This window comes from Schistocerca serialis, chromosome 6, assembly GCF_023864345.2.
Source record: "Schistocerca serialis cubense isolate TAMUIC-IGC-003099 chromosome 6, iqSchSeri2.2, whole genome shotgun sequence".
NCBI lineage: Eukaryota > Metazoa > Arthropoda > Insecta > Orthoptera > Acrididae > Schistocerca > Schistocerca serialis.
The window spans coordinates 601,502,151-601,528,102 of NC_064643.1; positions in this window are offsets into that span (position 1 = coordinate 601,502,151).

Here is a 25,952-nt window from a genome sequence, read left to right on the forward strand (position 1 = left end):
CCAACTGTAGCCATACGGTGAACACAACACGTAGAAGCAATCCATACAAATTGAGCGCTTCCTTTCCTTAAATTCAGAAAAGTGTGTACTATTCTGCGGCACATATTTTCCACAGAGTTCCGAAAGAACTGATAGAGGATCGTGACATACAGCATAATTTCAAACCTGAGATGAAGGCTTTTATCTTAACAAACTCTATGATAGGACTGTGAAAGATTCATTTAACCACGATTTTTAGAACAGTGAGTCGAATTGAGGATATATTATTCTGGTACGTACGACTCAGCACTGAAAGTTGATAGTTGTTATATTTTAGTTTCTTCCAGTTTTCCCAAATCCTTCCAGACATTAGAGAAGCAGTTATTGGTATTTAACTGCACAAAAGGCGACGCTAAATACATAAATATGGGATTATTACACTCTATTTCGTATTTTTTCGCCAGGGGGTTAGTCCAGCTCTTTTTCGCCGATTCTGTAGTATCTTTTAATAGTAATGCTCACGATCTACACTTCCTTTCTCCGCATAATAGTGACTTCCGGAGTGTCGTGTTCCGGTGTTCAAGTAGTTTGAAATCGGAAACCTCACAATAATTTGACTTGTTCATTTTCGATCACTTTCTTCTGGCTAATGATCTCACTAGTTCTTCAGCAGTGACAGATGGTATTTGAGACATAAGTTCCAGTGTATCATTTTCGCCACAACTCTGTGTTTCAGCTTGTAATGCGTCTATCCGATGTGGTCAATTTTTGATCGCTCCTCTGCAAAGCTACTTCCGATTCATCATTTATAGTAATGACAGCATCCAATCTGATGGTTTGCTGCTTTGCTGCCAGAATCAATTCCTCCGTTTCCGCTTTTGGGGTTCCACTCATCGCCAGGTCTGTTTCCTTGTCTTCTCTGCCGTCGTCCTGCCACAAAATTTATCCGTGCAGTGCTTTACTGTACCCGCTGTCTATCCGAGCTTTCATAGTTGTTTTCGATATAGTTCTGACGTTCATAGACCTTCTGTAGAGTTTACATGTTGGTTTACAACGGTGCAGTTCCCTCATTTTCATTTACGCAATTTAGTAGTGCAATTTGTGCTTCGTCCACTGTCTATCTAACATGCAGAAATTCTCTGCCACCTGATTTTCTGGATAAGTAGAACCTGTGCACATTACTGCGAGGGTGAAAAGTAGGGAGAATCGTCATGAGTTTTCTAGGTTACTTCCCCAAGTCGTACAATTGTCCCCGTGTCCAGTTCAAATTACCAGCAAGTGACCTGACGTCAAGTATGACACAAGTATTCATGTCCTTCATGGTATTACCGCCATTCAATTTATTTCCCATGATTTTCTTATAGCTTAAATGTATTCTTTGTTGACCATGTTTCTTGTCCAGTTGAAAAATGTCTAGACATTCAGGCCATGTGTCACTATGGTATAGAAGCTGAAGATTCGGATTTGTTAGACAACGACTGGATTTCAGCAGCCGATTTTCCGAACAGCATAAAGTCAGCCGTGTACAGTAGAGGAGACATTTTGTCATCTCTGGCTGTTTGATAATCCAGCTTTGGTTTCTGTAGAATGTAATACTCATTGTTGTGGTGGTCGTTGTTACTGCTGCCGTATAGTGTACTGACATGTACTAAAACCGTATGACGATGTGAAAGCCAGACTACATAATAAACACGAAGTAAATAAATAAGAGAAACCATTTATTGACATACTATGCAATAACAGGCCACGTACTGTTCGTGAGTGCAGCAAATGAACCCCAGTCGGAGAAACACCACAGTTCTCCATAACTTTGATTCCATCTGGTCTGAGGTAACGCACTAATAGGCACCAGAAGACTACTTTGAACAAGAAACGACTAAAACAGACATTATCGTAGTGTCGTGCCGGGAATTGACGTCCCAGATGCTGACACGCCAGTAAAAAGCACTCGTATCGGAGAGCATTCTGAGGTCGCGAGAGAAATACGCAAAACGGCAAGTACGTTATTTCGCGGAATCTAGTGGGGTGGAACGGACGAGGTGGGTTTAGTGCTCGTCTCCCTGAAATGTGGTCACAAAAGCAGATCGTATTTTATGGCGATAACGAGGCCAGGGCCCATCCCGAAACAGGTCTGGAGCTTCGAACATAAAAGGGGCTGGCGAAAGTTCCGGGCAGCGCCATACGGGGAAAGGTCGTACGAAGCCTGAAGTATTTATAAACCGGGTGCGACATAAAAGTGGAAACGTGTTAATGCACCCGGAGAGTTTTAGTACTGAAGCGGCTTAGTTAACGACGCTCGCTCATAAAACGGGAGTCGGATGGGACGCTCCCTACCTGCAGCTGCGGCAGTGGACATCCTTTCCCTGGGGACACATCTCTAGGGTCCAACCTGGTCCTCTCCTCTTCCTCACACCGGCAATCGCACACAAAGCTTGGTGTGTGGGACGACAGGTAAGTATCCAGTGGTCGATACTTCGTTATGTTGTTATGAAAGCACACTTCGTCTATGTATGCTTTATCTTCACCTTTTACAAGGACATGAAAACTATGTTTTCGGTCAGCCGGAATACGATGGAAAACATGTCGACCATGATTCCAGTCTCGAAGTCCACATTACTCTTTGTGCTCACTGAAAGAAAATGTTCCTTCTTGCCATTTATTCAACGGGAACAGGAACTACGACCATAAATAAAAGTTCTAGGGTTTAACTGTTTTATGTATTATGTAAAAGTTCACACTCACAAAATATAGTAATATCCCTAATGGCAATAATAATATCCCTTTCCAGAACAGCACTGTTAACAGCCCAGAGATAACCTCTACGCAAGTTCCAAGTAAAATAGTCTCTCAGCCTGACTTCGAGGCACCAAAAGCTAATTACTCGCCTTAAAAGTGCAAAGCAATCACAGCCAGTTGCCACGCGGTTTCGTCAACATTACGGGCTGCACACAGACCGTTTCTTAGCTGAAATGTAAGCGATCTGGGACATATACAGTCCTCGCGAGTTCACTTCCTACTTTTACCGAAAACGCATTCAAGTCTTCCCAGCTCTGGCATTAACCGAGGCACAACGCACACGTGCGTTTGACTGACACGAACGGATTAATTTCTCCGTGTGAAGTTCAAACGTGTGTGAATTCCTGAGGGACCAAACTGTTGAGCTCGTCGGTCCCTAGACTTACACACTACTTAAACTAACTTAAGCTAAGAACAATACACACACCTATGCCAGAGGAAGGACTCGAACCTCTGTTATGATGGGCTGCGCAATCCGTGACATAGCGCCTCTAACCACGCGGTCAGTGTGAAGTGTCTCTTCTTACAGCCTCGGCTGTATTTATAAAGGAACATCCATCAACCGCCCTAGGCACAGGCAGTAGCATCTAAATGGCCCCTTACTCATACACGTATTAATTAATATCTACGTCGTTTTATAATTTACAGTCTTCTTAATTTTTATGTAAATATAGATAAGTTTGCTTTATTTACTGAAAAAGTTTTAGCTTTACAATTCGCCGGCTAGAATTTTTAGAACTGAATCGACAGTAGAACATGACCTCTGAACTGCCTCTTTAAGATTCCTTGTAATCCTTGTTATTTACAATACAGCCTTGAAATCTGGTACAGCTGTATTATTTCATAAATGTAATCGAATGCTGCAATTGGACTTTTCTATTACAAATACAAAATAATAATTAATCTACCATTAATAAGGACATTTTAGTTACAAATGTGGTTTTTAGAAAATAACTTGAATACTAATAGAGCTCATAGGTTCCACCTACTTAGTTGTTTATACGAAACTGAGGCTACATACGAATTTCCATCTTTCTGAACATAATATTTAGCGCCTTCATTTTTCATAAAAATGCCGATTTTAATCAAAATATTACTCTCATCAAATTGAGATTTGTAATTTTTAATTGTGACGTACATTCGCGTAGTCTGACAAACTCGAAGCCGCCGACCTAACTTCAGACTATCGCTCTTATTCCCCATCTATCAGCAGCGTCATCACAGTACAGAAGGAATCAGCTCCACGAAGATCTTCGTTGAAGTCATAATTATCGTCAAACTGAGATAGCTTTAGAAGTATCATCTATGTTTTCCGCATTTTACATGTTTTCTCACTCACATTTTTTATTACAAAATGTCTGCATAGATGAGAAGCAGCCACTTTTCTGTTGCCTAACCACATCGTCAAGGGAAAGAAAAACAATAAAAAAACACATTTCTGACAATTGATAATTGAGCTCGTGAATTTACGCGTTGGTGGTGTGTTCTTTGAAGATGATGATCATTTAGCATGTCTAAAATACTGTCGAACTGTCGATATTGAGGAAAATTCTCTAATTGTTCTGTTAATCACCGACCAACATGTATTACAATACATATTTCTCAAAAGTGTTGAGACATGTGTAAGTAGAATGGTGATGAAACGTGGGTACATCATTACTGGGTAAAGATGACGGAGCATCGAAATTGTGGGTGACAAAACATGAGCCAAAGGCAGCAAAAACGATTCTGTTTGTAGGAAAATTCAAGACTACCATTTCCTGAAATTCTGTTTTCGTGTAGCTCACAGATTACCTCCGCAGTGGAGGAAGCATGATCTGGGAGGATTCCATTTCACTGATGGAAAAATTTCAAGATGGTATTCTGGCTAAACGTTCCACTAAAGTCATCATTATCGTCCAATTGAGATAGCTTTAGAAGTATCATCTATGTTTTTCGCAGTTTACAAATACATGTTTCCTCACTCATCTTTCTGTGATTCATCTCAATAAGGGGCCTTGAAACAAGAACAGCAGTGAGCTGTTGTCACCAAAGTGCAGAATAACCATTGTAAGTTCTCACCATGCAAATGATGTGACGTTTTCTGCAAAGCACTTGAACCGTCTGTTCTTACTTTCTGCGTCCTGTTTCGTAAACAAGAGCTAAATTAGGCGTATGGTGAATCATGTATCCCGTAAGACGCAATTGTTCTAGAAGACTGTTATTACTTATAATATGAAAAACCTTTACTCCAGTCGGTGATATTTTTCCATTTAAAGATTTGATTATGTGCTCGATGTGCGTGTAAATACTTATACCAGAAGAGCGCCTCTTCTGAAATGTAGATTCTAACTGGTTAATAATGATATTACTTTAGAGGTGGGTGACGTCGTTGAATACATCATATTTCTCAAATTTTTGGAAAATGGTGTGAGGAGAGACACGGGTCGGTATTTATCGACATCTTTGGTTCCCCTGTCTTCTTCAGAGGCTTCATGATGGCATATTTTAATCTCCCTGTGAAAATATCCTGAACTGGTGCAGTGTTCCACACGTAACTATGAACATCATGTATTGATGGGCCACAAAGTTTTCGTGTCTTATTAAAAACATCGTGTAATTCTTTGCGTGAATGTCAGACTATTAAATACTATTAAATCAATGCTTTAGGATTCAATCCTCAGTAGATCCATGACTTTTTCGTTCACTTACCGATTCATTAATCTCCGGAAATGATTTATATCTGTGAACGTGCCAAGCTGCGTCGCGATTTTGAATCCACTTTAAGCTTCAGGTCGCACTACAACGGGCTATACAATTCAGTTCATAAGCTGGAGGTGGCACCATGCGCAGTAAATCACTGTAGTGTTTAGGCAAATATTCGAGTTATGGGTACATTTCTTGTTAAAAGTATCGTCTGTCTCATCTGAAAGTCATGATGATTCTCTTTCTTCGCATGAAATGAGAGAAAATGGCTCACTAAATTCTCTCTATATAGCTTCTTCGATGCATTTTTTTTTCTCTACTGAACTACTTGCAACAATTTTTCGATTCTACTTTAAAAAAAGAAATACTTACTACAAGTGAACTTATATAGAGCTGGCCCTGTAAGGAACAGAAATAAAGTCATTTGTTATGAATTCATTTGGGCATCAATTTATAATGTTTTGGCTGCCGGTATAGGACTTCTTTTACAACTGTTCTTGATGTGTCACAGAAGAGTTCGTAACGTGAATGTACGCCAGAGTCATTAGTGCGTGTTGCTGCCCTATTGTTTGCGGCTGTGGCTTTACAGTCTCCCCAAGCCGGTGCCGGCGGTCGCGAATTTAACATGCAGATTAGCACGCCTGCCGCACCAAGCCAGCCCTGCCCCGCCTCTGCTAATTAAATTTCAACGCTGCGCCTCGTCCCGACCCCCAGCAGTTGCGTTCTCTGGATGTGTTTATGCTCTTCAAACCTATATGTCGCTCAATTTTTCCTCGTCTGATTTCTTATGAACTCTGCATATGCTCTTCTCCAGACAGTTGCCACTGGAAAAATGTTAGATGTTGCTGATAAGCTCATAATCCTTTCTGCACTACGCTGAATGACGAATGAATTACAATACTCGATGCAGAGGTAGCCGTTGTAAGTGCTGTAGAAGAAAAAATATTATCACCTTTACTTACCCAGCAGGAGGAGAAAATATAGTGGAGGCGACTACTATCCACCAGACAGTAGACTAGTATCGTGCATCAAATTTCAAACCTCTTCGATGTATGCTGTGGACTGAGGACTACATCATTGATGGCGATCCGTCCGCCCTACTGTAACATTAAGCTCAGCAGCTGCCTTGGCGTTATTCGGGAACTTGCAACCCGTCCCGGCTTCATATAGGTTTTACCGACACCGCTTTTAATATGAGTTTCACTTTCTGTCTTCAATTGTGGTTTAATTAATTCAGATCTCAATTGGAAGGTAAATTACCGTTGCGTACTATTTGCTTTACTTGGGGTAACGATAAACTTAATAACTCGTGCCCAGAAATTATCTCTCACTTATTCATTGAATTCTGTCTTTAATAAAATGAAATATGTACGTTTGAAATAACTGTCAGTAGCCTGAAACACATCTGTTAAATAGGAATAGCATGCAAACCTATACTTCACATCGTCGATTATGCGCTTTGCCCTGTACTGAACTTTTCCGACTGCGAGAATGTAAACTGCCAATAACCTTAAACCAAACCAGTACTGCATGAGTTTGCGTAACACAAAAACAATCTGATGGAACACTACTAATTTGAAACTGGCCCTGGTAATAAAACAAAACTTTATCAATTTGAAAATAATGGTCCCTGTGCTTAATGAGTGCTATCCCTGAAATAATAAAATTTCTTACTTTTATCTCCACAATGGTAACGCTCTTCTCACTGCACTCTGTTAGTACTTTAAATTATATAGTTAACATACATTTACTGCGCAAGTTGCTTAGAATACATTTTAATTAAATCGAATATGACTTTGATAATAACTTCTTGAGCAAAATAGTCAATCAAAAACGACATGGATATGGGAACTGTTATTGACTTGTGGTGAGTAACAATATGGCACTATGTTTAAAGTTTGACTCTTTGAAAATTAATAATGCTCACAATTAACACACAGCAAACTGATTATACGTTAACAATTAACTTTACAAAATCAATGGATGCGAGTGCTATTCATTGTCTCAATCATTGCTTCCAGTACAGTATCCTCCAAATAAAAATAAATCATTACTGCCCGTAGCGCGTAAGTATACTATATCCATCACACATCAGATACAACATGTCTTTACATTTGAGAGTCCTCCGTACATCTCTCTATCTAAAGTTACTGTAACACATTACCCATAACACCTTGAACCAGCGATCGCTGTTGAGCAGCTTCGCTACTGCACAGTCGATTCTACATTTGACCATGTCTGGTTCTATGTAAAATTTTCTTACAAAATACCTTTCAAAATTGTGAAATTATTGCAAAATCTTTAACATTTCTTTACTATTACTTTCAGAATAGCGACAGCCTTCATTTTCCTTGGAAGCAATTCGTTTGATTTAATTCTCTGACCGCTTTAATATTGACTTTAACTACATGAAACTTAAAGTTCAGGAAGACGATCGGACATCTGAACACATGAAACTGATTGCAAATTCTATCGTATTTCGTGATTGGAAGTTAATACTGTCATAATTGGCAACTGGAGTTAAACACTACACCCAAACTGAAAGCCGTTGTATTTAATTGTCCTACACCTTGTAACAGTTTTGAACTCTCATCTTTAAATAATTGGAAAGATAACTCTGAACGATAAAATCAGGTTAAAATTAAACTCGTTCACTTTAATTGTTCCACACAACTATCTACAAAGTACAGTGCGACAGGTCACGTTAAATCTCATCAGATCAGCGAATGGGAAAGAAAATGGCCCACTTCGCCATTGTTTGTTCCCTTTATAACAGAGTACATATGAGGATCTTTGTCCTCTTTTTATTATTACAGTGATCTTAGGACAATGATTATGATGGTTACTGCTTTTTATACATACGGTAAATATTTAACATATTAATTATTATTTAACCTGATTTTAATTACGATAATAATTAATTGAATAAAATGCAGGGGGAAATGTCTTTAAATATGACTGTGGCCCCTTAGGTAGCACAAAGAATCGACAGCCAAACAACGAGTTTCCTAGCGTGGCGGTAATTTTGATTACGGGGCACTGACTACAGCTATGAACAAAATCCAGAAAACAACATTAGGTAACTAAATACCATCGCTTTCATACAACGGATTTCCAGTGTACTGAACTGTATGTCTGTCCTGTCACTGTTCATGGTTAAACTTGTCTTTGTTATATGTACGTGTATAAACTTGGCATGGTTTAGAAGCCGTTTCGGTAAATACTATTTTGTATGTCTTCACGATATGGAAATGGTTTCAGATAATCCGAAACCAGCCGTCGCTTACATAAAAAGTCGATGTTGCAGCTTTAGCTGTTTCTACATCGATCTTCCATGTAACTTAAACGATTTAAGTAGCACACTCCAGGAAAGTTCCCAGAATGCACGACTGTTATCTGTTCCATATTCAGTTGGCGTTTGGAGTGCCTCAATAATGGGAGCTGCAAGACACTGTGCCTCCTGGTTGGCCCAGCTGCAGCACGAGTTCGGCGTGAGCACAGCCACTTGCCGGCCGCCCAAATCCAACACCAGTCCAATGAGAGCTATATTTTCCGTGTGACCTTTCCTTACGTTTCCCTTCATACGATTTAAACATCCCGGGTTCGGTTCACAGCCGGGTTGGGGATTTTCTCTTCCCAGGGACTGGGTTTTTGTGTTGTCCTCATTTCATCTTCATCATCATCATTTGTGGCAGTGGCTAGAGTGGACTGTAAAATAAATTGGACTGTTTAACAATTTGGACTTTGTACAGGCGCTAGTGATCGCACAGTTGATCGCCCCACTAAACAGAGATCATCATCATCACTTAATCATCAAATCTGGTCTTATCAGCTGAAGATCCAATACATCCCGCATCACAGTGAACGATCTCTATTCGATTGTCAATATGGAAGAGAATTTAGTGCTCGAGTAATTTTCAATTAAATTAATTTAGAGACTGGTGAATAATTAATTCAGGTAAAATTGAAATAAAGTGTTGGAAAATTAGCTTTCTCATTATCATTTAATCAAAAGTACAGTAAAGATTCCTGCATCAAAATACATAAAATAATATTTTAAAAGTGAAATAGTGTCTTTTTATAGTGCGAATAAGCAGATGGCTAAACGGCACGATAATAATGGTTTTCTGTCTGTTATCTGCAACCTGATTCCCCTTATTAAAATAAAATTACCTTTAACTGTGAAATCATCAATAATCTGTAACAACAAAATGGTTAACTCCAGCATGCTGGACCGCTGTACGCAGCAACTTAGTATGCTTCAATGAAATTACGAAACTGTCAAAGTTGCACAGAACTTTGTTTTTATTTAAGCGGCGACCAGTTTCGGACCTCACTCCACAAACAAGCCAACCACGTAAGTGCTACCATAATGTGCTACATAGTCTGTGTGAGTGGCTAGTGCCTGAGTACTATATGCATACGACATATGACGTATACGCCAAAATGAAACTCACAAAAATGTGAGAAGGAAACTATTCTAAAGTCAGAATTCCTCGTGAGAGTCAGTGCGCAGTTACCAAGGAAGATCTACGAGACAGAGCCCTCTGAATTAGTAGCAGTAGTGGCAATTGTTCAAGAGAGAACTAGCATCATATGTTTGTTCGCAGAGAATGGTTCTTGCCTTGTCCTTTTAGAATTTCAGTTGAGTATCGGAGTATTGTTCGAGTAATGAGCCTTGAGAGAGATTATCTCAAGAGTGCGATGAGATCGGTTTACACGTACGACACGTGAGTTAGTCTGCAACGGGACAGAACTCAAGTGTGTCGAGAGCAGCTGTAAGTCGTTCTGAGAGATATTTTGATTGCAGTAACGGGTTTCGTAGAAAATTACTATTTCGCCGATTCTGGTAGAGTGTACTCTCGCCAGGTATACGAAAAGTTCCCACTTATTGAAGTGTGAGATTAGTTTCTTCTGTTTGTGATTAATGGTACGTTGTGCTGCTTAATAGGTACGCGTTTGTAGACGAACCGTGTTTCAATGTTTTTGGGAAATTTTCCGTTGGATGGAGGATATGAAAAGACTTGCTCGCGTGTTCTCCGCAGAATCGACGAGGAAAGAAAGGTGTTGACAACATTCACAAGAGGGAGGAACAGGTTGATAGGACATCTGTTAAGAGATAAGGGAATAACATCCATGGTGCTAGAGGGAGCTGGAGACGCAAAAACTGTAGAGGAAAGCAGAGATTGGAATACATTCAGCAAATAATAAAAGAAAGTAGGCTGTAAATGATAGTGTGAGTTGAACAGGATTCCACATTAGAGGAATTCGCAGTGGGCCGCATCAAACCAACCTGTAGCCTAATAACGCAAAAAGGTTTAATGTTTTCTAGAGTGATGTGGCACCAAGTTACACCAACGGACACAATCATGATTTTTTCCAGAAAACAACAGAAACAATTGTCCGCATGTTACATTTCAATCAAGTCACGGAAGGCTACCTTTTGCGTCGTTGTTTTTGTTCGGGTGTCAAAATGTGCTAACCCCTTTGTACACGCTTCTCTCTTCTTGAAAACAATTTGGAGAATGCCTTCAACATTTGATTTACAGATGTTGCTCCATTATGACTTGTAACATATCGTTGATACACTGCACTTTCACTAATTAACACACTGCTCACAACAGATTGGTCCAATGCACATCTGCTGTTTGCAGTTGTTAGTTCAAGCTGCCAGCATAGTCACTGTGTTGACGTCGCGTATACGGCAGGAATAAAATCAGTCTCAGATCTTTTTGGACGATCGCTGTACTTGTGAGATGGTTATACGATCACAGAGATCGATAGTTACGTCACCGCTAGCATCGCTTTCATTTGGCGGCAAAATTGTGGCGGTTATCGCCGTTATATGGAGAGTGGGGATTCACCGAGTAGAGCGTAATACCGACTAACTCACGCGGCGGAGCTACGGAAAATCTTGTCACGAAAAGATGTCAAATTTGAGTTAAAAAGTATTTACAGATGTGCGCACAAATAACGTAGCAGTGATGTAGATCGCGTAATATGTTGGGCTGAACTAAATCGCGTGTTCTGTCAACTGTCGTCAACGTACTCATGTTAACGGAAATGATGGACTAATTACGGCTGCCCAATTAATTATGGCTACCGATGAACAGAACTTTGGTCGACTAGAGTGAGTGATCGCGAACGTGACCTCACTTAAATATATGATATCCATTGTGTAAGCAGTGCAGCCCTGTGAAATGCATTACTATCAATTGATGAAGTCTTATCAGATTCGTGTCATATCATTTGGTAGTGTGGCACCCACCAGTTTCCCGTGTGTACAAAGAAAGAAGTGACCTTGCGCTGCAGTATACCACCACAGCCCATGCTAGTTCACTCAGGTTACATGGCGACTTGCAATATTCGGATATGAGTGCAATGTGGCCGTGATGTCACAAGTGCAAGGAGCCTGATGGACAAAGAGCTTGATTACACAGTGATGCGAATCGGAACAGCAGTAGGGCAGCTGCACGCAAAAAACTTAAGTTTAAAGAAGTGATAGTAAGACATTGCCAATAATCCCCACCGCAGAGGCTGAGCAGACGAACAAGCAACAATCGGAGTAGTTCGAATTGATTCACATTGCAGAACTGTAGGGGGAGCTGACCTCAAGACACTGGAGTAATTACGAAATACTGTACTGTACAACTGGTGCGGGACGAATAAGTGGAATTAAGTGTTGTGATAAACTCGTAACAAAAATTGATAACAGTAGTAATCCTATAACATCAGTAAAATTAAGACAGGAATCCTTAGTTGTTTTGTATCAGTTGCATGTGGAAACCAGCGAACAGTTGTGGCTACTCCAGAGCAGACTTGAGTGTAAGTGCATGTAAAGTAAATTTTGCTAACAAATAACTGTTACAAATTGCTGCTAGTGCACATTATATGTTTATTAATGTTAAAATTTATACTGGTGTTGAGCCCTGCGTCGTCAGTGTCAGTTGCAGTTCAGTTGTATTGTTTTGTACACGTCAGGGGTAAGTTGAATGTCTGAAATTTGTGCAGTTCACAGGTAGCTAAACTAATCACGGCAACTACCAATGTGAATACAGATATGGTTGGCTTAGCAGCATCATTTGAGTGTGAAACTGAGGAGGTAAATTTGCGGAGAGCAATGATAGAGGTGGTTGACAATTAGGTATCATATGATTCTGATAGTGCAGTATCGGTTAAGTGAGAAACTGGCGAAGCACATCTACGGAGAATAAAGGTGGAAATGGTTGGTGATGAGATGTCATATGATGAAAGTATGGGTGATGATATTACGGCGACGATGTGGTAAATTCAAGTGCAGATTCGTCCCCAACCTTTGGATTTGTCAAAAAAGAAGTAAAATGTTCCGAGTTATTAAGCCACGTCATAATTGTTTCATACGATCTATGTTTCGGCACATCTCTTATGGTGTCCAATGTCGCTTTATCTTACAAAGGTAGAGTTTGTGATTACGTAGGCTTTCCCGGCGTAGTAAGTCTTGAAAGTCTCTTCGGGTTTGCTGCCGGATCCTAAAATCAACTTGACTAGACATTTTGGCGATCCAACTGGTCGCCATCTTCAGGAAAATGCTGCTTCTGCTGGTGAGTCCCGTTGAGAACTGACGCCAGGTTGCAAATCGACGTGCTATATAGGCCACCGTTCAGTACACGGCGCATACGCCGCCCATCACGGTTTCTGCCTTCCAAGACAGGGAGGTGACGCCTCCCTTAGTGAAACACTGCTGGCAACGATATATCGGAATCAAGGCCGCACTGAACCAAGTTCAGTTTTGATGCGAGATAATACAGGATTCCACGTCTTGCTAAGAGAAAACCCATTGTCTCTGTTGATTAAATTATCAGCCAACCTAATTTCAATCGCCTCTTTATAGACACTGTTCCAAAAACCGGAAATATTGGCAACTACCACAGTTTCATCAAATTTCATACCGTGTCCCTCATTTAGGCAGTGTTCTGCTTCCGACGATTTTTCCGGTTGCTGTAGCGTCGTATGACGGCGATGTTCCACACACCTGTCACGCGCTGTGCGAATCGAACGGCCAATATAAGCTTTCCCACATTGACACGGAATTTTGTACACACCGGGTGTGTGCAGAAACTGTGATGGGCGGCGCATGCGCCGTGTACTGAACGGTGGCCTATATAGGACGTCGATTTGCAACCTGGCGTCAGTTCAGCGGGACTCATCAGCAGAAGCAGCATTTTCCTGAAGATGGCGACCAGTTGGATCGCCGAAATATCGAGTCAAGTTGATTTTAGGATCCGGCAGCAAACCCGAAAAGACTTTCAAAGGTAGAGTTTTCTTGCGCTTATGCTGCAAAAGTGGGATTATTGGGTAACCCTAGTTTGGCTATTGTGGGCTATTGTCGTTAGATAGTTAGTGAAGTATTCCTGCGCCAATGCTGAAAGAGTGAGGTTATTGGCTAAAATTCGCACGGCGACAGCGGCCACGAAAGCCAGCAGACTTACATAAACGCTTTTATGGGCAAGGTGTTTATACCACCCTCAGAAGACTGAAGAACATGCACAGACCAAGATGTAAATTACTTACAAGTTACTGATATGGCTTTTCTTTCCTAGTATCACGATAATGATGTTATCCCCAATTCCGTCAAAATTAATCACCATGTGCAGACAATGAAAGCCAGGAGGATCTCTCTAAGTGCGAGCCAAGCACTTCTTCGTTAAAGAATCCAGCAAATACGCACAGTTGAATTATGTTAACTCCATTTAATTGCTTCGCTTTTTTCACTGGCGATAGTTCTCTCACATTAAGACTACGATAAAGTGGAGAGAACGGCTTTTAATCATTCAGCAAGATTATCAGATTTCAATGCTATGAAACAGAAAGAGGAGTTTGAGCAAATGACGAATAAAGTGTACGGAAAAAGACCACATTCTGGATCCGAAATGAATGGTGGTGAACCGTTCGACAGACGAACTTGGTAAAGCAGCCGTCTCAGTCCTGGGCAAAGGTCTGAATTTCGATACTAAACCTAAGAGAATTTCCGGTGAAGAAATTGTAAGGGCCATCGGGTGAGCATCTTTGTTTTCTGAAGGTGCTTGCCGAAGAATTATGACAGGATGTTTCGGGAATTCTATGGAAAACGAAAAAACCCGAAAGCTAAATCTCTTTGCAGTTTGTTTTGATCTTCTGATGACTTTATTAGTCGATAAAAGACAGCGTCATCTGCAAACAACCGAAGACGGCGGCTCATATTGTCTCCCAAATCGTTTATATAGATAAGGAACAGCAAAGGGCCTATAACACTACCTTGGGGATCGCCAGAAATCACTTCTGTTTTACTCGATGAGTTTCTGTTAATTACTACGAACTGTGTCGCGCGGGATTAGCCGAGCGGTCTAGCCGCTGCAGTCATGGACTGTGCGACTGGTCCCGGCGGAGGTTCGAGTCATCCGTCGGGCATGGGTGTGTGTGTTTGTCCTTAGGATAATTTAGGTTAAGTAGTGTGTAAGCTTAGGGACTGATGACCTTAGCAGTTACGTCCCATAAGATTTCACACACATCTGAACACATTTTTTGAACTACGACTGTGACCTCTCTGACAGGAAATCGCAAATCCAGTCACATAACTAAGATGATATTCCATTAGCATGCAATCTCACTACGAGCCGCTTGTGTGGTACAGTGTCAAAAGCCTTCCGGAAATCCAGGAATATGGAATTGATCTGAAATCCCTAGTCAACAGCGCTCAGCACTTCGTGTGAATAAAGAGCTAGTTGTGTTTCACAGGAACGATGTTTTCTAAATCCCTTGTTGACTGTGTGTCAATAGACAGTTTTCTTCGAGGTAATTCATAATGTTAGAACACAATATATGTTCCAAAAACCGGCTGCATATCAACGTTAATGATATGGGCCTGTAATTTAGTGGTTTACTCCTACTACCTTTCTTCAGTATTGGTGTGACCTGTGCAACTTTCCAGTCTTTGGGTACGGATCTTTCGTCGAGCGAACGGTTGTACATGACTGCTAAGTATGGAGCTAATACATCAGCAAAGGAACCTAAATGGTATACTGTCTGGACCAGAAGACTTGCTTTTATTAAATGACTTCAGTTGCTTCACTACTCCGAGGATATTTACTTCTACGTTACTCATGTTGGTAGCTGTTCTCGATTCGAATTCTGGAATATTTACCACGAGAATTGTAGCCAGTACTTCTGTTTCTTCAGCGTTAGCGCGGGAAACTTCACTTACTCTGCAAAGACGATGGCCCACCAATGATAGCAACAGGAATTTTACCCCATAGACTCACTGAGGCAACTTAAGCACGGGAAAACGTCCTCTTTATGAGAGAACAGGACACGGTTATCTGATAGTGTTCAGTCAACCGTGGACAACCTGAAGAAGATCCCGGCAGAGAGGTACCACGGTGCCTAACAACCCAGAAGACTTCACCTTGAGTGCTGACAACCAAGAAAGCCTGCAAATTTACATAAGAAGAACGTGATCGGGAGTTAGACTTCGGTGCTATGATTAAGCTGCAGTTGGCTTGTAGTCACCAAGCTCACGAGAAACTTGTAAATGAACTAATGAAAATATTAAATCAACTGAGAAATGTACTAAACAGAACAGAATTGAGGCTGCTCAGGTTCAGAAAAAAACTTGCAGAAGAAATTAAGACAGAAGTTAAACAAAGTAGGCAAGCTCAATAGATTCTCACAAAAGTATTATGAAAATACAAGAAGCACTCACTATAGGGTTTCAAGAATGTAGTGGGAAACTATGAAAGTAAGATGAAAAACTGAATTATGTGACGGAAAAGTTCAAGAGGATGTACGTAACGTCGATAGAGAACGTAAAAGAGGGTACAGGAGAGCTGACAACACGTCTCAGTCAGCAAACGGAGACTGCGACTGACTATTTATGGACGTCACAAACGAGATAAGAACTTTGAAAGCAAACATGAGCACTGAAACTGATTCTAATGCAAAACACATGAAGAAGTTGAATGAGGAGGTTTTGCTTCATGACTCAGAACAAAAGCTGCAGGGACGGGGAAACAAGAAGTATGACAACAAATAGAAAGCAAAGTGAAATGTTTGTTAAGTCAAAGTGGTGTAGCTAGGAGCCTCTCAAAGGAATACAGGCTGAAGAAGTGTTCGTCAGTTAGGCAAATTTCAGGAAATTCAGTCAGACTGGTAAATGGCATCACATAACTTTCTTGATCACTTCAAAGACATATTGCCAGAGCTGTGGGATGACCACAGAAAATTTAGATATGTAGCATCACATAAGGAGCAGAAACAGGCACTTTTTGAACATGGATTGGCCAAAAGAGGAAAACACGTACGGAATTCCGAAGAGAATTTTTGAACCAGTACTGGTCAACAAGGGACCAGAACGAAGTTCGGAACAGCCTGTATCAAAGTATTAGATGCAGTAGTGAACTTGACAGAGGCATCAAGAAATTTTTCCAACGACTTACTTGTATGAACAGAAACTGTACTTAGAAGAACAAATAATAAGAGAAGTAAAGATATCACTGATAGTATGTAAACTGCCGGTGATTAACCCGTGAAAACTGTCAGCGTTACCAAAAGACGATGTACGTAGTGACAGGTTGGCACCAGGACAGCTGGAGAAAGTCAACAACACGTGGAACACGAACGAGGCACAGCACAGCAAAGGAATTTTGGAAGAAGACGCAGCATTGACAAGAGGAATTAGCGCTCCTAGCGCGAAGTCCAAATTGCACACACGTGAATTTTACGCACTTAAACCACACCAAAGTGTCTCAAACCATTAATTTTTTGCGTAACATGCTGAACTGAAATGTAACACAAGTGACAATAGAGGAAAGGAAATCAAGACAGTGTATGATGGTACGTTACAGACGACTTACGTCAATCAGGACTTTTATTTGTTGACTTTAAATATTTTATAACAATTCCTGTAGCAAAGATCCTACGAAAATTTTTGAAGAATGTACATTTTGCTTACAATGCAACTGTTCCTTGTTTATTCCCTGTAGTCGACACAAATATGCGAACTGTGTATTGCATGATGAAACCAAACAATTACCTTATGCCAGGCACAAGTGATAAAGGAAAAAACCAATGCGTTCAGCCACTGCACTGTAATTACTAGTTTTATTTATAAAGAACTGGAATGGTATAATAAATGGTCGTGGCCGTTGTTCTGCGTACCGGGAAATCTTGATGAAATTAGTAACATGTGGTGATGCCAACTGACAGCGCAGAATTGTCTGAAGTTTAACAATACCGTTCCACTTATAAACCTCAAATGACAGACCTGCCGGAAATTATAGTCTCACACTTTTCTGAAAAGCGCTTAACACAGTTGAAATACCCTTTTATCAAGAGGGTAAATCACACTATTAGTTCTGGGTGGAAGCCGAATTATGTTATGTCCTCCTCCTTAAGACAGAGGTGTCGTTACGTCCTGCCCATGAGTCCCACCAAAGCAGTGAACTTTTTTCTTTTATTTACTTATTTAATTTGCAAGTGGTGAGACGACGTTTGGGATGTACCACTGAAACTTATCCGCTCTCTTTTTTCCAGATTTTGGTATGTCAATCACAAGACTTTTGCAAGAAAAAGCTTTTTTTAACTTTTGGTCCTAATTCCTTGATGTTCTTGAAGACAAAGAAAAATCGCTAAAACAGTAATCCACTGATACTTATCAGTGGCGTTGTTATATACGAACGTGTCATAGCATTCATCGACACGAAATGATAAAGTGTAGTTTGCACGAAATCTGACTGGCTTAATACGCAGCTTTTAGGGGATAACAAGAAGCCTCGTCGTCTTGTCAGTTAAGAATGTCACTGTAATATTACCTATTGACACCTCACACGTTTACTTTAGGTAAACTTAGTAATTTCATGACTTCATGTTCCGTATTATTTCCTGAATCTGTTTAACCAAGTAGAAGCCTGGAAATCAGTGACGTTCATCTCAGTTGCACAAAATATGAACACAATTTTCAAACTCCAGAAAAGAGCCATGAGAATAATAACCAAAAATAATAATAGAGCTAATTGTAAAGATCTGTTCAGAACACTGGGGACTTTAACTGCTCCATGTAAATACATTTACAAGTCAGTTGTACACATCAAAAATAACATCAGTAATTACTGGAGGAACAGCTCTGTCCATGACCAACAAAAGATAGACTCAACTTACATTTACCAAGAAAAAATAAACATCAAACTCAAAACAGCATTTTCTATCAAGGAATAAAACTGTACAATAAATTACCAAAAGAGATTAAAGAAATTGCAAAAATACACTTATTTTAAAAAGGCAGCTAAAAAGTATCAGTTAGGCAATACACTTTATACATTGAAGGATTACTTAGCTAAAACATAGTTGGAGTTTGATAAAAAATGTGATACAAATAAAAAACAATTATAATAATGATTATAAAACATCCAACATTCCACATAACACATTCACTTTGTTTTTTTCCTTCTTTTTTTCTTTTCTAGAAATACTTACCCCCAAGCTATGCATGGCACAATACTAACACCTCTTCCTCTTTCTGAGCTCAACATCTCATCCATTATGGAGGGATGCTGACTCAGTTTTTCAGGATAGCAAATGGGAAGCTGCGGTACAGAAAATTGTCCAGAGATCACCAGTGTGTGTGTGTGTGTGTGTGTGTATATGTGTGTGCGAGTGTGTGTGGGGGGGGGGGGCGTTTGGGGGGGGGAGGGGGGGTTAGTGAGTGAAGTGTTATGAAACAATGTGTGTATAGTGTGTGCAGTAACTGATAGTGAGATATGAGTGAACAATGAGGCATTAATTTTTTAATAAGTTATTTGTAAAAAAAGTATTACATACCAGGAATAAATCTAATGATTGCCTCTAACTAGAAGTCTGTAAATATATGTGTGTAAGAATTAGCTCAATGCAAAGGTTTCTATTGACCAGTTGCTCCGTAGTTATTATCATTGCCACACGCCGCAATTCAGCAGTGGGCTGGGCGTTGCAAACTCGCTGATTTGACGGAACATAGCTTTTCTCGAACATCAGGCGTCACTAATCTATAACATTTTAACACAAAAAATATAATAAAACTTCACAAACCTCATAACAGACTCTTCATTCACTGAAAACATTGAATTCGATAATAAATTGATGCGATATTAACAAGTGATGCGCTTTTTCGAGCTGAAGGCGTCTTGCGCATTACACGAAGTTACACAAAGAAGACTTCGATGTTTCAGTCGTCAAGGGCGATGATGAGACTTGGTGTTATCAATATGAACCTGCCATAGAACGACAAAGTGCAGAAATTCACATGAAGGGTCAACGCGTTGACGACATAACCGACACATTCAAGCCAATGTGACGCGCAAGTTGGACAACATCCCAAAGGACTTTTCTGGCAATTTTACATCGTTGTTGAACGTTATCTGCACTGTATTCGGGCGAAAGGGGTGGGGAGAGAGAGAGAGAGAGAGAGAGAGAGAGAGAGAGACTATATAGCATACCTGAAGCATTAAAACCAGCTCCAAAATGGCTCAAATGGCCCTAAGCACTATGGGACTTAACATCAGTCCCCTAGAACTTAGAACTACGTAAATCTAACTAAACTAAGGACATCACACACATCCATTCCCGAGGCAGGATTCAAACCTGCGACCGCAGAAGCCGCGTGGTTCCGAACTGAAGCGCCTAGAACCGCTCGTCCACCGCGGCCGGCATTAAAACAAGCATCTTAACTTTCCTCCTCTTTATTTATTAATCCAGTCTCGAAACTATTTGGAGTGAGTGGATGCTTTGGTCTTTTTGGAGAAATGTAGACGATGTGTAACTGGTACCCTCTACCGCCGATGTAGGTCGTGGCACTGAGATGGTGTGTATGTGTCCAACGGGTCGACGTGTAGATGTGAAAGACTGACAGAAAGCAGCAATCGTCAATCGTCTTTGGGAGTGCACACGACCACGCCGTGAAAAGAGCTGGTCAATTTGTTAAAGTATGAACGCAACCATGTAACGTGGAGTAATCACGATGGCAATAAAAATACCCTAATTTACAGGGGCAGACACCTCAGAAATGACCATTGCTCACAGCTGCACGTCATCAATGGACCAAACAACACACTGACTACAAAGCAGTTGGCTGGAGGAATGTAATGTGGCCGAATGAGTCCAATTTTACGTCTTTCCCAATGATATAAGACGTCGTTCAACCCGAAATATATGGAAGGTGTGCTACAGGGCGGTGGTTCTGCGATGTTTAGAGGTGGTTCTGTATCAGTACTTCGGCCAAGACGTTGATGACGTAAAATAATTCTGTTACCTTGGAGGAAAAATAATTCGTGGCAGAAGAAGCAAGGAGGACATAAAAAGCAGACGAGCACATGCAAAGAGGGTGTTTCTCGCCAAACGAAGTTTACGATGTAATAGCTTGCAGATCGACGATGAGAGCGCAAGGGCTCCTCTTAAGCCGTGACCGGATATTGCGCGAGTTTACCAAAAGCCACAGAAGGAGGACAGGTATGGCTTAACTGAAGGGATACTCTCTTCAAAGGCTCACTCACAGCTGAGGTATGCTGCTGGATACCGACGTCCTACGACACTTGAGCGACGCCTTCAAGACCTTCCTGGTAAAGTTTTTAATCTGCAGCATTCTCTGTGATTCAAGAATGCAGATAAACGCAAGGTTTTCTCAACGGTTTTAAAAGAAAATGTAACAAGAAAGCTGCTAGGGAACTAATAGTCAATATTGGCAAGTGCTACAGGGCGAGAAAGAGAAATCACAACCACAGAGGTTCCAGCGTTACACTCTAGCCGCCAACTACAAGTTTTCGCAGGAAATTTTGGAAGTTTAGCACCCTACATGAAGACTGGCGAGGGTGGTTAGTCTTCATCGATCGCTGATTGGGTGACAGTTCAAACTAAGACCACCCGTGATAATGACGATATGAGGAGAAATTCAACGCCTTGAAGGACAGAGCGAGCAAAAATCAACAAAGCTGCTGAGCAGGGGGAAACTTTAGGACGAGATCTGTAGGAGGATTGTGTGGTTGCTCTGTGAGCTCATACTGGATTCCGCCATTCGGAAGTATTTCTGATATCCAGAATGACTCACGACCCAGCACTTGCCCGCGAAAGGCAAAGGTACCGAGTTCGAGTCTCGGCCCGACACACAGTTTTAATGTTTCAGGAAGTTTCATTTCTTATTTCTGATATCATTCGGAGCTCACATTGTGGAACTGTGAGGTGCCTCGCGAGTCACACAGGAGATAGTTTCAGAAGATTGTTATACAAAAACTATTAATCAGCGCCGGCCAGTGTGGCCGAGGGGTTCTAGACGCCTCGGTCCGGAACCGCGTGACTGCTACGGTCGCAGGCTCTAATCCTGCCTCGGGCATGGATGTGTGTGATGTCTATAGGTTAGTTAGGTTTAAGTAGTTCTAATTTCTAGGGGACTGATGACCTCAGATGTTAAGTCCCATAGCGCTCAGAGCCATTTGAACCATTTATTATTCAGCAGATCAGGTTCTAGGTTCATCCAAAATACCCTTCCTGTACCTTTCGGTATTATATCCGACCAGTAGAGTCTAAAGGACCATGTACAAAGTTTAATTGGCTTACCGTTGGAAGCAAAATAATTCACGTCGGAAGAAGCAAGGAGGACATAAAAAGCAGACGAGCACAGGCAAAGAAGGCATTTCTCGCCAAACGACGTTTACGATGTAATAGTTTGCACCTCGACGCTGAGAGCGTAAGGTCTCCTGTTAAGCCGTGACCGGATAGTGTGAGACTTTACCAAAAGCCACAGAAGGAGGACAAGTATCGCTCAACTACGACAATGCGGCTCTTCCAGAAGCAAAACCGAGACGGGACTATGTCTCATTCAGCTCCAATATGCGCTCTCGCAGATCGACTTTGCTGTGATGTTTGACCAGGAGGTCTAGCCCAATAGTGATACTCCAACTTATCCCCACGCTAGGGAGAACTTACACACACAGCGGAAAGTGTCTCGTCCACACTCTAAATCCAACAATCCCGAACCGAGCACGTGAATACTATTACCACCCACACGACTTAGTATACAACGTGGTGGGTTCAAATTTAAGGCATGAAATACACTTTGGCTACATCTACATCTACATCTACATCTACATTTGTACTCCGCAAGCCACCCAACAGTGTGTGGCGGAGGGCACTTTACGTGCCACTGTCATTACCTCCCTTTCCTGTTCCAGTCGCGTATGGTTCGCGGGAAGAACGACTGTCTGAAAGCCTCCGTGCGCGCTCGAATCTCTCTAATTTTACATTCGTGATCTCCTCGGGAGGTATAAGTAGGGGGAAGCAATATATTCGATACCTCATCCAGAAACGCACCCTCTCGAAACCTGGCGAGCAAGCTACACCGCGATGCAGAGCGCCTCTCTTGCAGAGTCTGCCACTTGAGTTTGCTAAACATCTCCGTAACGCTATCACGCTTACCAAATAACCCTGTGACGAAACGCGCCGCTCTTCTTTGGATCTTCTCTTTCTCCTCTGTCAACCAGACCTGGTACGGATCCCACACTGATGAGCAATACTCAAGTATAGGTCGAACGAGTGCTTTGTAAGCCACCTCCTTTGTTGATGGACTACATTTTCTAAGGACTCTCCCAATGAATCTCAACCTGGCACCCGCCTTACCAACAATTAATTTTATATGATCATTCCACTTCAAATCGTTTCGTACGCATACTCCCAGATATTTTACAGACGTAACTGCTACCAGTGTTTGTTCCGCTATCATATAATCATACAATAAAGGATCCTTCTTTCTATGTATTCGCAATACATTACATTTGTCTATGTTAAGGGTCAGTTGCCACTCCCTGCACCGAGTGCCTATCCGCTACAGATCTTCCTGCATTTCGCTACAATTTTCTAATGCTGCAACTTCTCTGTATACTACAGCATCATCCGCGAAAAGCCGCATGGAACTTCCGACACTATCTGCTAGGTCATTTATATATATTGTGAAAAGCAATGGTTCCATAACAATCCCTTCTGTCGCGCCAGAGGTTACTTTAACATCTGTAGACGTCTCATCGTTGAGAACAACAAGCTGTGTTCTCTTCAATCCAGCCGCACAGCTGGTCTGATATTCCGTAGGCTCTTACTTTGTTTATCAGGCGACAGTGCGGAACTGTATCGAACGCCTTCCGGAAGTCAAGGAAAATGGCACCTATCTGGGAACCTGTATCTAATATGTTCTGGGTCTCATGAACAAATAAAGCGAGTTGGGTCTCACACGATCGCTGTTTCCGGAATCCATGTTGATTCCTACAGAGTAGATTTTGGGTTTCCAGAAATGACATGATACGCGAGCAAAAAATATGTTCTAAAATTCTACAACAGATCGATGACAGAGATATAGGTCTACAGTTTTGCGCATGTGCTCGACGACCCTTCTTGAAGACTGGGACTACCTGTGCTGTTCTCCAGTCGTTTGGAACCTTCCGTTCCTCTAGAGACTTGCGGTACACCGCTGTTAGAAGGGGGGCAAGTTCTTTCGCGTACACTGTGTAGAATCGAATTGGTATCCCGTCAGGTCCAGTGGACTTTCCTCTGTTGAGTGATTTCAGTTGCTTTTCTATTCCTTGGACACTTATTTCGATGTCAGCCATTTTTCCGTTTCTGCGAGGATTAGAGAAGGAACTGCAGTGCGGTCTTCCTCTGTGAAACAGCTTTGGAAAAAGGTGTTTAGTATTTCAACTTCACGCGTGTCATCCTCTGTTTCAATGCCATCATCATCCCAGAGTGTCTGGATATGCTGTTTCTAGCCACTTACTGATTTACCGTAAGACCAGAACTTCCTAGGATTTTCTGTCAGGTCGGTTCATAGAATTTTACTTTCGAATTCACTGAGCGCTTCACGCATAGCCCTCCTTACGCTAACTTTGACATCGTTTAGCTTCTGTTTGTCTCAGAGGTTTTGGCTGCGTTTAAACTTGCAGTGAAGCTCTCTTTGCTTTCGCAGTGGTTTCCTAACTTTGTTGTTGAACCACGGTGGGTTTTTACCGTCCCTCACAGCTTTACTCGGCACGTACCTGTCTAACGCATTTTACGATTGCCTTGAACTTTTCCCATAAACACTCAACATTGTCAGTGTCGGAACAGAAATTTTCGTTTTGATCTGTTAGGTAGTCTGAAATCTGCCTTCTATTACTCTTGCTAAACACGTAAACCTTCTTCCCTTTTTTATATTCCTATTTACTTCCATATTCAGGGATGCCGCAACGGCCTTATGATCACTGATTCCCTGTTCTGCTCTTACAGAGTCGAAAAGGTCGGGTCTGTTTGTTATCAGTAGGTCCAAGATGTTATCTCCAAGAGTCGGTTCTCTGTTTAATTGCTCGAGGTAATTTTCGGATTGTGCACTCAGTATAATGTCACTCGATGCTCTGTCCCTACCACCCGTCCTAAACATCTGAGTGTCCCAGTCTATATCTGGTAAATTGAAATCTCCACCTAAGACTACAACATGCTGAGAAAATTAATTTGAAATGTGTTCCAGACTTTCTCTCAGTTGTTCTGCCACTAATGCTGCTGAGTCGGGTGGTCGGTAAAAGGAGCCAATTATTAATCTAGCTCGGTTGTTGAGTGTAACCTCCACCCATAATAATTCACAGGAACTATCCACTTTTGCTTCACTTCAGGATAAACTACTACTAACAGCGACAAACACGCCACCACTGGTTGCATGCAATCTATCCTTTCTAAACACCGTCTGTGCCTTTGTAAAAATTTCGGCAGAATTTACCTCTGGTTTCAGCCAGCTTTCCGTACCTATAACGATTTCAGCTTTGGTGCTTTCTATCAGCGCTTGAAGTTCCGGTACTTTACCAATGTAGCTTCGACAGTTTACAATTACAATACCTATTGCTGCTTGGTCCCCGCATGTCCTGACTTTGCCCCGGACCCTTTGAGGCTGTTGTCCTTTCTGTACTTGCCCGAGGCCATCTAACCTAAAAAACCACCCATTCCACGCCACACAACCCCTGCTACCCGTGTACTCGCCTGCTGTGTGTAGTGGACTCCCGACCTATGCAGCGGAAACAGAAACCCCACCACCCTACGGCGCAAGTCGAGGAATCTGCAGCCCACACGGTCGCAGAACCGTCTCAGCCTCTGATTCAGACCCTCCACGCGGCTCTGTACCAAAGGTCCGCAGTCAGTCCTGTGGACGATGCTGCAGATGGTGAGCTCTGCTTTCATCCCGCTCGCGAGACTGGCAGTCTTCACCAAATCAGATAGCCGCCGGAAGCCAGAGAGGATTTCCTCCGATCCATAGCGACACACATCATTGGTGCCGACATGAGCGACCACCAGCAGATGGGTGCACCCTGTACCCTTCATGGCATCCGAAAGGACCCTTTCCACATCTGGAATAACTCCCCCCAGTATACACACGGAGTGCACATTGGTTTTCTTCCCCTCTCTTGCTGCCATATCCCTAAGGGGCCCCATTACGCGCCTGACGTTGG